This window comes from Diadema antillarum, unplaced genomic scaffold (assembly GCF_040938485.1).
Source record: "Diadema antillarum isolate AM-2024a unplaced genomic scaffold, OU_Dant_1.0 seq00000663_RagTag, whole genome shotgun sequence".
NCBI lineage: Eukaryota > Metazoa > Echinodermata > Echinoidea > Diadematoida > Diadematidae > Diadema > Diadema antillarum.
In genome coordinates this window covers 971,754-987,662 of record NW_027271575.1, presented here as the reverse complement: position 1 = coordinate 987,662, position 15,909 = coordinate 971,754, and positions in this window count along the sequence as shown.

The window sequence follows — 15,909 nt, the reverse complement described above, 5'->3', positions numbered from 1 at the left end:
TATCAACTACCAAGGAAGTTTCAAAGCTAGCATCCCACTCCCAACTGTCAATAATGAGTTCATAAAGTTGTCACTCTGGGAAGGACGTTCAAAATAATTCCTCAGGTGTATAAGTGTCTTTAAAGTTGGATATTCTGTGCCACCATGTACTCATAAGGAACTGAAATTAAATGTTCTATAGTTGAGAAAATATTAGGCATATTTCAGTTTTTTCTCCATGCTCTTGAAATTCCTTCATTATACACATGTATATGTACAAGTACTGTAATATACAATACATTTACTGTATATTCATGATAGTTCATGATCATTGTTCAACAACAGTGCATTATTTCAAACAAAATACATTGTAAACTGTTTGACTTTGAATTTTGAGGTCAGAAAAATAATTTGATATGTCACATTTCAGTCTAATTACCATATGTAATAGACTCTCATTACACATCAAAAACACAGGATTAACACAAACTGGTTACAAGTTATGACAAAGAAATCTTCCTGGTCCCACTGTAGATTTTTTTTTTTTTTTCATTTGTTGTATTTTACAACGATTCTTGGTAAAAAGAAAAAAATTGCTTCGAAGTTCAAAAAAGAAAATCAATTCATTGCTACACAGTTCAAACTACAGGTACAAATGTTCATGTGCATTAACAGAACTAGTTTTATTTTTATCAAAATGGGCCAAAGAACATACTGTACTTCTCATGAATGATTTTGTATGTAAAGAAAGTATATGTGGTAAACAAGTTCTTGGTAGTTGTACAACTCAAAAACATAATCTACACATGTGTACACTTGTACGTACATGTATGCAGATGAACATGCAATGTACAATTACATGTGCAGACAAACGGCATAACAGTTCAATTTTCAAACACCCACCCAAACACCCAAAACACACAGCCCATCCCCACTTGGTATGGTCTGTATGTACATGTACATGTAATCCACTACATCACAAAAACACAACCTTGAACTAAAATATTTCAACTTTTCCATAATTTTATCACTTGTAATTACGATATGTACCAATCAACATGTCCAATGACATGAAAATATTCACGCCTAAAAACAAAGTACAGTATGAAAAGTAGGTGTGTACAAATGTACATTATATTTGCTTCTATGAATAAGAGCAAGGTACAGAAATTGCAGTGATAAAAAGAAAATTATTGTAAATGTCGCATGGAACTGCAAAAATTTAGGTACACCAGAAACCAATGTGCCAACCACTCACCATTACAAACCTTAAGGAGGAAAAACACCCACAGTGGATTCTTGTTTTAAAACAATCACATGAATTCTCTAAAAAAAAACAAAGGTCCAAGCTACATGTACACGTGTGTACGTAACATTTTTCAGTTAAAAAAAAAAATAAAAAATCTGAGCTACGACGTACAGCTGTACATGATTCTTCATGTTACCAGTATATCTGATAAGGCCTGAAAATTGAGTGCTTTTAAAAAGTGGATATACTCGTCTAGATCACTTGGGCATCCACACAAAACCGTACTGTGTACGCTGCTTACGTCAACACCCAGGCCAGACGCAATGGTAGCTATCAGAACTCAGATTTCACCATCTGTTGCCAATATGCTGTCAACAATTTCCTTTTGGATATCAGTTTCCGTGTTCCGGTGGTACATACACATATAAACTTATTGACATACCTGTGGCAACTTTCTGGAAGCAGTGCCATAAAGGTCGCGTACCCATTACTGCACATTTTTCTTATCATCCTTTCACAACATGCACCATGGGTCTTCAAGTCATCTGCCAGCCAGTTGAACATTGTATCTAAATCTCTTGCAGCAGACTTGACAACATGTTTTATATTTTGCTTGTCCGGCAACTGATTTACCCACACATAATTGCGAAGACCAAAGTTTTCAATGATACCGCTACGCACATCTCTGGTTGCAGTGGCTGTCAGGGCAACAGCGGGACTGAAGACTTGAGTTTCGATCGTAATTCACCCAATTTTCCATACGCAGCTCGAAATGCTTTGGTGTCTCCAGATGCGGTCCCCCTATTTGAAAAATAAGAAGAAAAAAAAAACCCAGTAAGATTTAAAAAAAAAAAAAAACATTTTCTACATTGCACATAAGTGATTTTAATAATGCCTGCAGTCTATACAATGCATATCGCATAGCCATAAGACTGCATAATTTTAATCTATAGATGAACAAGTATGAGTACATTTGCATACTGAAACATGTTCCTACTTGAGTTTTTTTCTCAATGTACATGCACATGAAGAATAAGTCTGAGGGCCACAGCGTGTGTGTCGATCGCTCCTCTGAGTAGAGGAGCAAAGCCGACGAGACACAGGCTGTGGCTCACAGACTAAAGCTACGAAAAGGCAGTAGGCCTATGTGTAATTGCATTTGTATGCGAGAAAGTTACAGTACTTACTGTAGTGTACAAAACAATTAAACCAGTGCAGTTACGGTGTTAACAATTTATCACAATTACACAGGATTTAACTCGGTACACCTAGGAACACTCAAAAGAGTAGTACTGTAGTCATGGTAGTAGAAGCCTGACATGTGTTTACCCTACCCGGCCCAGAGGCCAGACATAACTACATTTAGTTTTACAATCATTTTTTTTTTTTTTTGTTCAACTAGGGGCTTACAGTTACGCTTTGTAATTCAAGACAAGAGACACGTAATGAAAGTTGCCTTGACGAATCATTTTTAGAAACTGGATAGATCTAAATGATTAGCTTACCGCTAGGTAGGCCGCTGGAGTCTTTGACTTTGTCACGCATGCCAAGCAAGATCCATATAGCCCTGCTCATCTGGTCCGAAATTAAAGACTTCAAAGGCATGAAAACAAGAGCCACAGCTTTCGGAGAGTCTAGTGCATCATGTAGATCTAGTTTGCGAAGAATATCAACGCATAACTGTGCAGCTTGGAAGTTGGAACACCACACTATTGCCGAAACCAGTCGGCAGGGAGATAAACAAATCATGACCACGCACGGAGAAACGTGTACGTGTACGTGTAGGGACTCAGTTCTGGTTCTGCTGCTGCTCCCCGAAACCGTCAGAGCACATTGCATTGAATGCTCTTCTCATTATCACTGTCAGAAAAGCGACGCGGAGACGCTGATGTTGACATTCATTGATCATGTAAACAGGATTTGGAGGAAATACATGTATTTGAAATGCTGCAGAGATTTTGGTCGGAAAACGCAAGACTCGGAATCAATAAACCTTATCGCAAATAGCATTTGTCGCTGGGTGGCGCTGTTCGCGCAAAGGATTGTGGGACTGAATAGGGGGCAAACGCCGATTCGATTTTCGGGATCGCGAAGCCACGCACCGCCGCCCGCACGCAACGTAGTCTCCCGTTTAGGGTTTGGAAAAGAGACTAACTGTGAGCGAACGCGCCGCGTGAGTGCGAGATTGCGTTGGGTTACCCGTAGCACTCGTACCCTTTTGAACTCACAATAGTCTGTGTGGTGAGTTAGTCTCAAATCTCAGCCACGTGGCCTTGCTAAAATCATACGCAAAGCCATACGATTCGCGGAGTGACAGTGTTCAGCGCGTTTTTTACAACTCTGATTCTTCAACCAAAGGCAATAAAACAATGTCTGTTTCATTACTGCACATGACAATAACGACATAGCTTCTCGTAGGTTTTTACAGCTTTTTATAACTGATTTTTCAAGCATTTTTTTTTTAGGATAGGCGAGTACAGTACCGTAAGTAATAGCGAATATAAGCACAGCGAACACTGATACATGTACATTTTATCGCAAAAACTAAGTTTTTTGTAATAATTTTCATTTGTGGAACTACCAGTTTATCCCTTATTGCCAATGTTCCCCATCCGTGTATACCATAATAGATCTGCATGAGCTATGGCCTGGTGATCTGCATGCTTCCACGACATGCATTATTGTTCGTTGTTTTCAATAAAGTACACAACAATTATTGTATGATGTATGAGAGAAAAAGACAAATTAGAGAACAAAGAATGTGTGTGTAGGTGTGTGTGTTTGTCTGTGTGGCTTGTTATTCATTAAGTTTTAAAAAGGAATAAATTATATGTACTGCTGTGATCCTAAGTATTGGAAATCCACCGTTCAACAGTTAAAAAATAAATAAAATCATGCAACCTTCCTGTTTGATTAATTTCATTTTCCCTTCACTTATATGCCTGTCCCTCAAACACCACATCTTCTTTTCTATCTTTCTTCGCTTTCTTCTTGCGGCTCAACAGAAACAGACAGGGCAACACACATGTTGCTTTGATGAAAAATCTCTTGTCCAACTCTCTCCCAAATTATTTGGAATGAGCTTACATGCAAATTCATAATCTGATTCCCTCATGTTTCTCATCATTCTTTACCATTTGCAGTTTGCAAGAATGACAGCCCAGCCGTATCCTTAGCCCGTAACTAGACAGTCTATTTGCAAAATTAAGTATATCTCAGGGTAATAATTACATCTAACAAATGACCTGTATCGATTGAGAAGTCTGGGTATAGTTCTTGCTTGGGGTCGGCGCATTATATTTTTTGAAGTATGTGTACATGGAAACAGAGAAAAAAAATCAAGTTATCACACTTTAATACAAGCACTTTATTTTCAGGTACAAGTAATAAAAAAATGTATATTTTTTTAACAGTTTATAAACTTCTTTCGGTTCTACTGAGCTATTTATGTGCCATTGTATTCCACGTTCGTAACAAAATTGCCATTGCTCTTGATGTACAAACTCTCTGCAAAAAAAAAAAAGAAGAAATAAAAAAGTAATAATACAAATATCCGTGTGAAGCAGAGCAATCAAATTATATTCTGATATAATATAGGGCCTAACTGCTATAGAATAGCTTCGGCGACCTCATTCACACCATGATTAGCTGTCACTCATATCACACATGCACACATCGCCGCCGTTATGTCCACGGTCATGACCAGTAGTACACTCACTATAACAAGCTATTACGTCTCTTCGTAACAAGACTGCTTAGAAAAACAAAATGGTTCGTACCTGCCAGGATATATTTGGTTATTTTTGCAATCATATCAAATCTAGCCCCACTATTACATTTCAAAATCAAAAGGGTCAGCGATTTCGCAAGGCAAATGTGACGAGATGTTTTAGTTGAAGAAAGTAGAAGGATGAATACGATCGACGCGATCGTGTTACATACAGTACTGTACACAGCACTGTACACATTACGTACGAAGCGTCGGCTGCTAACATGTCGCATGGTCGCATTCAGACAATAGGCGGCGCTCTTGCTCCCTATTCCTTCCCATCGTCCCTTGCGTGAAGCTATTTGCGATAAGGTCTATACGAAAAGCACATTGCACAAGCTGTATGCTGTACACGCGATCCGGGGGGCGTGTTTTTTTTAGACGGCACAGATTGGGGAAACTTAAAATCTATCGGGGACCCTATCCCTAAACCTAACCCTAATCCTAATCCTAACCCTAACCATCGAACCTTAACCCTAACCCTAACCCTAACCCCAACCCTAACCCTAACCCTAACCCTAACCATAACCAAAAACCCTAACCCAACGTTTTTCCCATAGGTTTAACACGCGCCATGCCCCAATCTGTGCCGTCTTTAAAAAAAAACGCATCCGGGGGATCCCCGATCGAGAAGTAGTAAAAAGCCACCTCGTAATTGACATGTACGATAAGTCACGATGCTTTAAATAGGCGAATACTTTTTTCTACACGTATTTATCGATTTTTAATTTGTGATTTCTAAATCATTATTTTTTGTCTAAAAATAGATTTAAATTGTTTTGATGATTGTGAAATTTATAATTTAATTTGTAACAGTTATGGGAACGAGTAGAAGTTAGTCTTAATCTTACGCACGGTTTATGTACGTTCTAATTCCATTCTCTTATGATCTGTAAGATATAATAAACTATTTGAGCAATTTTTAATAAAAAGAAAGATAATTTTGACATTCCATTAATACATGTTGAGATTAATAAAAATATTGGAGTAAAATATGTATCTTATATTGCTAAATGCAATATACCTGTTTGCAATAAGACTACAAGATTAGAGATCGATCGACTTTTTTCGATCCCGCAAATTGCCTGCTGGACGCGATCTCATCGACCAATCAGGATGCTCGAAATGAATGAGGGAGTGGAGGGTGGGGCCAATTTTTTCCGAAATATTTCGGGGAGACTTGGCAAACTAGACTGGACTGTTTTGGAGGTCGAGATGCATGCGTGCGCGGCAAATTTATACACGAAAGTACGGTGGGGCATACGCGTGTTGTAGCGGTGTGTGCGCGCGGTAAATGATCACACAAAACAGTCCAGGCAGTGGACTAGCCCCGGAGACCCGCCGCGCTGCGGCGGGGTCCTGGCGGCTACCTCGCAGTTTCGTTAAAGTGAGAATCACGAACAACTCCCTATTGCCACATATGCGGCAACTTCACAAATAAACCATGGCTAAATTTCTATCATAAACACAGTGACAATAGAAAACAAAATATACACTACCCCATTGCATTGGTTCTTCTCACCAATTTATCAGGAAACTGCAAAATTTTCCACATTTTAAGGAGTAAGCGGCCTGCCCTAGTGGGGAGCTTTGCTGCTATTTTGAACGTGTATATCCATTAGTACGCATCTACGCATGCGTGATCAATGACGTCACCGTTACGGATGCTCAAGGATATGAATAGTGTATCATCGCACGGTGCATATAAGGTGAAATGAATATGCATCATGTACCGAGCAATACAGCTGTCAATGGACTGCGCTGAATGCATGCTGTACGCATGTGCAAGTGATTGTGAGTTTTAGTGAGCATCGGTGAGCTGAAGATATTTGCCCTATAAGACAGCATTTTCGGCATCATAAGCAATGAAATGCATCAAACAGTCGCCGATGTGAATCATTTAGGTTTAATCGAACCATGTAAGTATTCCTAGTAGTTTTTGTTGAAAAATTAAGGAAATTTATAGCGCCGGAACGGCACCCGTTTTGTACAACATTAAAATCTGAATGCGAAAACGGCGCAGCCCCAACGCTGCACGTTAGGGCTGGTCGCAGTTAGCAGTGGACTAGACATAACCTAGCGCGTATCTCGCCTGTAGTTTCCCGGAGGTGCTCACGCAAGTCCGATTTAACCGCAGCCAAGTTTTGAGCATGACCAAAACTTTTTCCGGGTGAGTCGCGGGGATGCCCGGAGAGGTCCACGCAGAACGCCAGTAGGAGACCCTCGGGGCCTTAGCGGCAACACTTCGCAGGCAACTCCCACGCAGGTACTTTGCAGTCCCCGTATGCAGCCAAGATAATGACATTCCGTGGGACTTCTGGCATTCCTTCACAGGAATTCCTTCACTGAGTTGTCAGCCCCCACGCGACTGGTACAAAGGTCACACAGTATACCTGCAAGTAGAATTTAAGTAGAACGCGTCCAGCAAGTAAAACACATGCACTGACGCGCCCAAATCCTTGTTCGCCCTCAGAAATTTCTGGTATGCTGGAAAATCCCTACACGCAACAAGCCTGCATAGCTTGTCCGGAAAGGTGTGACAGGGCCTAAACATGGTTGCGGGTAAAAATATTTGCATGCAGACCTCCAGGTGTCACGGGTGAGATACGTGCCAGGTACTGTCATGTGCGGCTCATTCCGGGGACCTCCGGGTAGTAAAAAAATGTTCTTCATAAGTCGCACGCACGGCTTGCCCGGAAAGGTGTGACACGGCCTTAAAGCGGGGTTCCCACTATCGTGCGATCCATTGCGAACGCCACGATTGGACATTCGTAACTGATCGTGGAAAATTTGTTGAACTCGTCTGAAATTTCACGTTTCGATACGAGGTTATAAAAGTCAATACGTGTTGGTACGCTTGGATGCAATATAGTCACGATTGGTCTATTTCAATCAATGCGATCTGTCACGATCTGGTCTCCCGTTCAAATACGATCCGATAGGATTGTTTCGATTGAGTCCATGATTGGTTCCGATCTACCACGATCATTACGATCGGGATCCCCGATTTGGTACGTGCAGCTACGTTCTGATACGTTCCAATACGAATACCGAGAACCAATGCGGGCTGTTGAGATAAGATACGATATCTTTCACGATCGGGATCAAAAGCAACCCCTATTTAGGGCGATTGGACCTGAATGGAAAATTATAGTCCGGATGACAATGCATTTCATCGTTTCCTTAACTTCTGCAGAGTGATTAGGCCTACTATCCACAACCATTGATGGTGGCAAGGGTTGACAGGTTGAGGATGATGACAACGTGACCTTTGCAGTATTGCGAATGACAATTACGTTATCGTCAGAGAGAAAGCATCACCTAGGCCAGCCATAAACTCAGATAGTCCCTCCTCTAATTTAACCTAAAGAAATAGATTATTGAACCGACGTACTGACCCTCCCCTCCCCCAGAAAAAAAAAAATGAATTAATGAATACTTAAGATCAGATCATTGCCCCCTCTCACCAGGGGCGTCACCAGCTTTTTTTCAAAGGGGGTGCGTTTTGACTCTAATGTAACGAGATTTTTTTTTTTTTTTTTTGGACAGACATTTGGAAAATATTATAGGAAACTCTCAATTCCTAGAATTTTACTCTTTTTGAGGTAAACCAAGCGGGGGAAAGGGCACCAGCGTAGCTAGGATTTCATCTTGGGGGGGGGGGGGGGGGGGTTAGCGAGGAAGCGAGCAGGGGGGGGGGGGAGGGTGTGGAAGTGCCGGTTGTCTCTCCCCCCCCCCCCCTCCCACGGTGAGAACTTTTTGCATTTTGATGTTGTTAATGGTGCAATTTGATGCAGGCTTTTTGCGTATTTTTATCGACTTGAAACAGTCCCACTTGTTTAAGGTAGCAGTACATTTTGATGGAATTTGTTGTTGAACAATGTGCCTATAAACTATATCATTTCAATAAACTTCTTGTATTGATTCTTACACTGATGTCATGAACGCGACCGAGCCCGAGCAAGCGGAGAGAGCGAGGGGGGATATGATGCATCTTTTGCTTGTTTTATCGACTTGAAACAATCCCACTTGTGTAAAGTAGATGTAGATTATTATCGAACAATTTGCCTATAAAATAGGATCATCCAAATAAACTTCCTGTTTTAATATTTACACTATATATCATGAACGCGGCCAAGCAAGAGCGAGAGGAGTGAGCGAGGGGGAGGATGTGGGAGGGATCGTCCCCCTGCCACGGTGAGCACTTTTTGCATTTTTATGTTGTAAATGGTGCAATTTGATGCAGGTATTTTGCGTGTTTTATCGACTTGAAACAGTCCCACTTGTTTAAGGTATTAGTACATTTTGAAGTAAATTGTTATGGAACAATTTGCCTATAAATGGTATAATTCAAATAAACTTCTGGTAATAATTCTTACACTGATGTCATGAACGCGACCGAGCCCGAACAAGCGGAACGAGCAAGGGGGGAGGTTGTGGGAGGGGGTTGTCCCCCTATAAATGGATTATGGAATGACGGTGTGAAACGACAAATTAGTGGCAGCAATATCGGGCGAATGGCTTAACGATGACATGCGAGCGAGCGGAGCGAGCGAGCTTTAAAATTTTGACATTTTACAGTCCCAAAACTGCCGTTTGTAGCCATATATTTTTTATGCTTAAGAAATTAAGGGGGGGGGCGCACCGGGCGCAACTGCTGGTAATTACTGGCAGCAACATCAGGTGAATGCCATAACGATTAAATGCGAGTAAGCGAAGAGAGCGAGCTTGAAAATTTTGACATTTTACAGTCAAAAAACTACCATTTGGAGCTATATTTTTTCGCTTTGGAAATAAAGGGGGGAGGGCGCACCGGGCGCAACTGCCGGCGATTACTGGCTGCAACATCAGGAGAAAGACATAACAATTAAATGCGAGCGAGCGAAACGAGCGAGCTTGAATATTTTGACATTTTACAGTAAAAAAAAGAACCTGCTGTTTGTTGCTATATTTTTTCGCCTTGGAATTTAAGGGGGCGCATCGGGCGCAACTCCTCTTAGCAATTACTGGCAGCAATATCTTTTTTATTTTAAAGAATATTTTATTCTTCATCAATGGAAACATAATATACAAATACATTGATACAAAAATCTCCGGACCAATTTTATAGTCCTTTACATCAATGAATGCAAAACTGATACCAAAACTTTACATCGGTTTAACATGTTTTGATACACTCTGGTACATTTTCTTCACAAACCATATACACAATCCATATTTAAGCATCTCTTCTTTTCTAGTTTTACATTACTAATTCCTCAATCTCTTAACAATTTTATTCTTTCATTACATAATAAATTCTATTAACTGAATCACCCCAAAAAATAATTTCTTTTCAGCTTTCATTCAATCCAACCTAAAATATCAATATCCATTGATTGAAGTTTTTTGTTAAAAAACAAAAACAAAACAACCCCCCTCGCAACCCCCTCACCACTCAATACCCCCGTCCATTCTCCCTCTTACTACCCCACCCCATCCCCTCTCCCCCTTCCAAAACCCCCATCACAACAAAACCTCAAAAGCAACTGAAACCTGTGTGTCCTGACTTACATTATAACACTTAATACGAGTGCGTGGAAAAGGCATTTCCTGGTGGATGTGCAGCAGACCATACTCTATTAAATAAACGCAAAACAAATTCTCAAATCTTTTTCCAGTTTTCCCACTTTTGTAAATGTATTGACAGCGTCTTACGTATAACTGCCAATTTTTCTTCTTCTAACCTATCCTGCTCTATAGACCTTTTAATGAAATATTCCGTTGGGGGTGTCTTATTTTTCCTTCCTAAAAAAAGCAATTTCTTCACCAAAATTATAACATGGTTAACTAACTGAGCTTTTCCTTTATCTGGTAGCTCTATACCAAAAAAGATCTCTTCCCAACTCAACTGTTGCAAATCAACATATTCAAAAAAAGTACTACATTTTCCCCCAAACTTTCCTAGCAAACTCACATGTATAAAATATATGTTTATACGTCTCTTCCTCTTTATGACAAAAAGAACATAAATTATCATTTACGAAATTAAACTGAAATAATTGATGATTTGTGTACACTATTCCATGCAATAACCTATATTGAAAATCCGTCAAAGCAGAACTCAAAGTGCTACTTCTTATCCTACTAAAAATACATTTTATATCTCTATTAGAAAAATCACAAAAATATAAATTTCTCATTTTTTCTATCACCGAAGAATCATCACTTACTTTCTTCACTAATTCAACATAAATGTTTTTAGAGGCAATCTTTTCCAGAGGAATTTCCTTCCCATTTCTTATAAAAATCATTTCATTTCTTTTGTATTCTTCTCTACTTCTGTATTTTCTGTATTCCTTTTCCAACCAACTGGAAGCGCTTCATATATCTTTTGAATACTCAAAATATTCAAATAATTAAATCCTTTATTATAAAAATATTCAACCGAAAATAATTTACCATTCCTATCCATTATATGTTCCAATCTAAAGCATTTTTTCAAAAACAATTTTTCATCAAAACTGCATTTTCCCTCAATGCGAATCATTTTATTATTAAACAAAACTTCCTTCCTTATTTGATTATAATTACCCCTGAAATCCTTTGTTTTCACCCATGTTTTCAACAGATCCCTGTAAAATACCGGTATAGACAAATTCAAAAGATAAATGAAATAGTTACAACAAAATATAAATTTACCTCCAATATGTTTAGTAACAAACTGAAAATATTGTTTCCATTTCATTTCTTGTTTACCATAAAATAACCTTTTAACCCACATTACTATTTGAGCGTCTATCAATGATGGAAAATGCATAAATTTTACTCCCCCGTGTTCATAATCTAATACCAACACAGTTTTTTTTATTTTTGGTTTCCCTTGCCAAATAAATTCCCAAACAACCAAATCCAATTCTTTATATACCCATTCTGGCAAAGGGTTTAGAGACCCCACATATATCAATTTAGAATAAATAAAAGTCTTCAATAACTGAATTTTACCAACTAATGTCAAATCTCGTTGCTTCCACCATATTAATAATTTCTTTATTTTACTAAGTATTTCTTTATAATTCAATTTTTCTTTCACCTCTGGATCCAAAGTAAAATATACCCCTAAAATCTTAAACTCCGTCACTTTTTGTCCAAAAGAAAAATCATAAGCACTATCTTTACTACTTCCCAATTCTAACACTTTTATCTTATCTTTATTAAGTTTAAGTCCAGAGCCCTGTTGAAAACAATCAAAAATAAATTCAATCCTCTTGATTGACTAAAAATCTTGTACCAAAAATGTAATATCATCCGCATAGAGCACTTGTCTAACTTCATTCCCTCCAAAACATAACCCTGAAATCTCCTTGTCTTTTCTTATCGAATGCGCTAACACTTCTATACATAAAATAAACAGATATGGTGACAGTGGATCCCCTTGTCGAACCCCCTTTTCTATCTTAAAATACCCTGTCGATTTACCCCCGTTAAAAACACAGCTGAGAGCATTATTATAAAGAGTAGAAATCCATTTTCGGAATACAGGTCCAAAACCAAAAGGTAACAGGGCGTGTTGTAAAAAAACTGTGAGCAACGGAATCAAAGGCTTTTTTCGAAATCAATTGCAACCAAATAACCTGGTAACTTAAAGTGGGAAGTATGGAAAATCATGTCATCAATAATACGTATTGCTTCACCTATATATCTACCTTTCAAAAACCCCAATTGATCTTCCATTATAATTTCCTCTAAAACCTCTGTAATACTCATTGTTAAAACTTTAGAAAGAATTTTATAATCCACATTTAATAAGAAATAGGTCTTTAATTCTTAATCTGCAAAACATCTTTACCTTCTTTTGCAATTAAAAATAATCATTGCTTGTCTTTGGGAAGCCGATAATTCCCCATTATAATACGCTTCATTTAAAGCTTCTACTACTAATTGTCCGATAACCGGCCAAAATATTCTATAAAATTCAACCGTTAACCCATCATTCCCTGGTGATTTATTCAGTTTCATTTTTTCCAACACCTGTATACACTCCCTTTCTACTATTAACCCTTCACAATAATCTTTGGAGAGCATAACGATTACATGCGAGCGAGCGGAGCGAGCGAGCTTGAAAATATTACATTCTACAGTCCAAAAGCTGCCGTTCTTAGCCATATTTTTTCGCTTTGGATGTAAGGGAGGGGGGGGGGGGCGCACCGGGCGGAACTGCTGGCAATTATTGGCAGAAACACTAGCTGAATTGCATAACGTGTGAGCAAGCGAAGAGAGCGAGCTTGAAAATTTTGCATTTTACAGTCCAAAAACTGCCGTTCTTAGCCATATTTTTTCGCTTTGGAAATTAAGGGAGGGGGGCGCACCGGGCGGAACTGCTGGCAATTACTGGCAGCAACATAAGGTGAATTGCATAACGATTAAATGCGAGCGAGCTTGAAAATTTTACATTTTACAGTCCAAAAACTGCCGTTCTTAATAGCCACACTTTTTCGCTTTGGAAATTAAGGGGGCTGGAGCGCATGCCACCGGGCGCAACTGCTGACAATTGAGTATATGAATATAAGAACGACCCAAGTCCAATTTTTGGCCAAATTCAGTTTGACATGGGAAATTGTAGCTTATGCATGGACTCATCTTGTGTATAAAAATGATAAATCCTAATTACCCCCGGAAGTGCCTGAAATAAATGAGTTAAATCTTATATGAATGTAAGAATGAAGGACTTGGGTCATTCTTACATTCATATTATAGCGCCCTCTCTCGTCATTCTCTCATCTCTATAGCAGAATATCATGTATATGAATCAAAGAACGACCCAAGTCCATATGAATCAAAGAACGACCCAAGTCCATCACACAAAATGGCCTCTCCACAATAATGTTAATGTTAATTGTCATAATGATATATGTTCTAATTTGTATATACAATGTTGCCTTCATATCACAGTTAAATAGAGTATTATTTGGACAAACAAAAAAGATATGAAGTTTTTTTTTAGTTTACTCGAAATGGTCTTCCATGGACTTGGGTCGTTCTTATATTCATATACTCAATTACTGGCAGCAACATCAGGTGAATTGCATAACGATTCAATGCGAGCGAGCGAAGAGAGCGAGCTTGAAAATTTTGACATTTTACAGTAGAAAAACTGCCGTTTGTAGCTATATTTTTTCGCTTTGGAAATTAAGGGGGGGGGCGCACCGGGCGCAACTGCAGACAATAACGGTTTACTGGCAGTAACATCAGGGGAAATGCATAAAGATTAAATGCGAGCGAGCTTGAAAATTTTGACATTTTACAGTCCAAAAACTGCCGTTTGAAGCTATATCTTTTTTGCTTTCGAAATTGAGGGGGGGGGGGGCGCACTGGGCGCAACTGCTGGCAATTATTGGCAGCAATATCAGGATAATTAAAATGCGAGCGAGCTTGAAAATTGTGACATTTTACCGTCCCAAAACTGCCGTTTGTAGCTATACTTTCTCGCTTTGGAAATTAAGAGGGGGAGGGGGGGGGGGGGGACGCCCGGTGCGCCCCTCCCCCTGGATCCGCCAGTGGTAGTCAAGGGTGTCGGTTTATGTTCATGACTGGGGGAGGTATCAGACCAGCGAGGTGGCGTCGAAGTGACCAAGCATGGGAAGGATGTCCAAAATCTATCTAAATAGTAAACACTGTGTAGAATACAATTGTATTATGTATAAAATCAGTGCTGCCAGAACCAGGGGTGCGAATCGTTTTTGCCCACGATTGTTTTTTTCCCGATGCAAAATTTCAAAAAAAAAGATAAATAGATAAAAGATATCAGTAATTATTTAGGGTCCGGCGTTGAGGTCGCTCGCAGACTGATTTTGTTTTTTTGTTTTTTAAAGGTCTGAAGGGGGATGCGTTCGCACCCAACGCACCCCCCCCCCCCCCTGGTGACGCCCATGCTCACCCAGAAAAAAGAAGAAGATCAAAACAACATGTTTTCACCTTCCTCTGAAATACATGAAGAAAGCTTAATGATATAACGCATGTGGGATACGCTCAATATAAGAAAGTTGGCCGAACTGATAGTATTACTTGTGTGTCTGATTTCATATTCGCATAGCATGTATCTTATGTATTTCTATTTCAAAATGTCGTTATCTCATGGGGTATTGAAAGTTTTGTTGGTTTGGAGGGATTATTGTTTTATTTAACAGTGTTTAACAAAACCGATATACACACACAAGAGAATGGTAACTTCCCTAAAATAAATGTCATCTTTAAGAAAAAAAAGACTTAAGCAAAATTATTTCGCTGGGGTATTGCTACGCTTCGTAACTAACTTCTATAGTACGTGAAAATAATGACAATGATCCTTTATAGTCATGCACGAGTGACCTAACTTCCACGACAGTTGTCACTTTTAAAAGGTCACAAAGGTTAATCTGTGGGGTATGTGAAATATTCTAGTTCTGGGGATGTTTCAGTAGTGTTGTTATCTTATATTTTATTGTGCCAACCCTCCCTTATTCAACCTCGCGGAATACAAAATATATACGATTTGAGAGTAAAATAAAGGCTCATGTGCAACAACAAAGAAAATGCAGAAGGAAAGTGAATAAGTCGATCCCAATCAACACGATTAAGAAGCACGATAAGATAAGATTTGCTGCGTTTTGATATGATCCAAGACAATCTGATGAGATGATCACGATCAAAAATTATTCGTGTTAATGGTAGAAAACTTTTGAACTGTCCAAAAATTTTCTACAATTAACGCGATTAGCACGAATGACCTCGAGATCTAATACAATCTTATACGATCTAATAAGATCGCCACGATTGCTTCACGATTAAGACCACGATTTAAATCGTGGCGCCAATCGTGATAGTGGGAACCCCGCTTAAGATATGTTCATTGATGATGAGAAGAATTATGTGAAAGCTGTCACAAGAGTTTCGT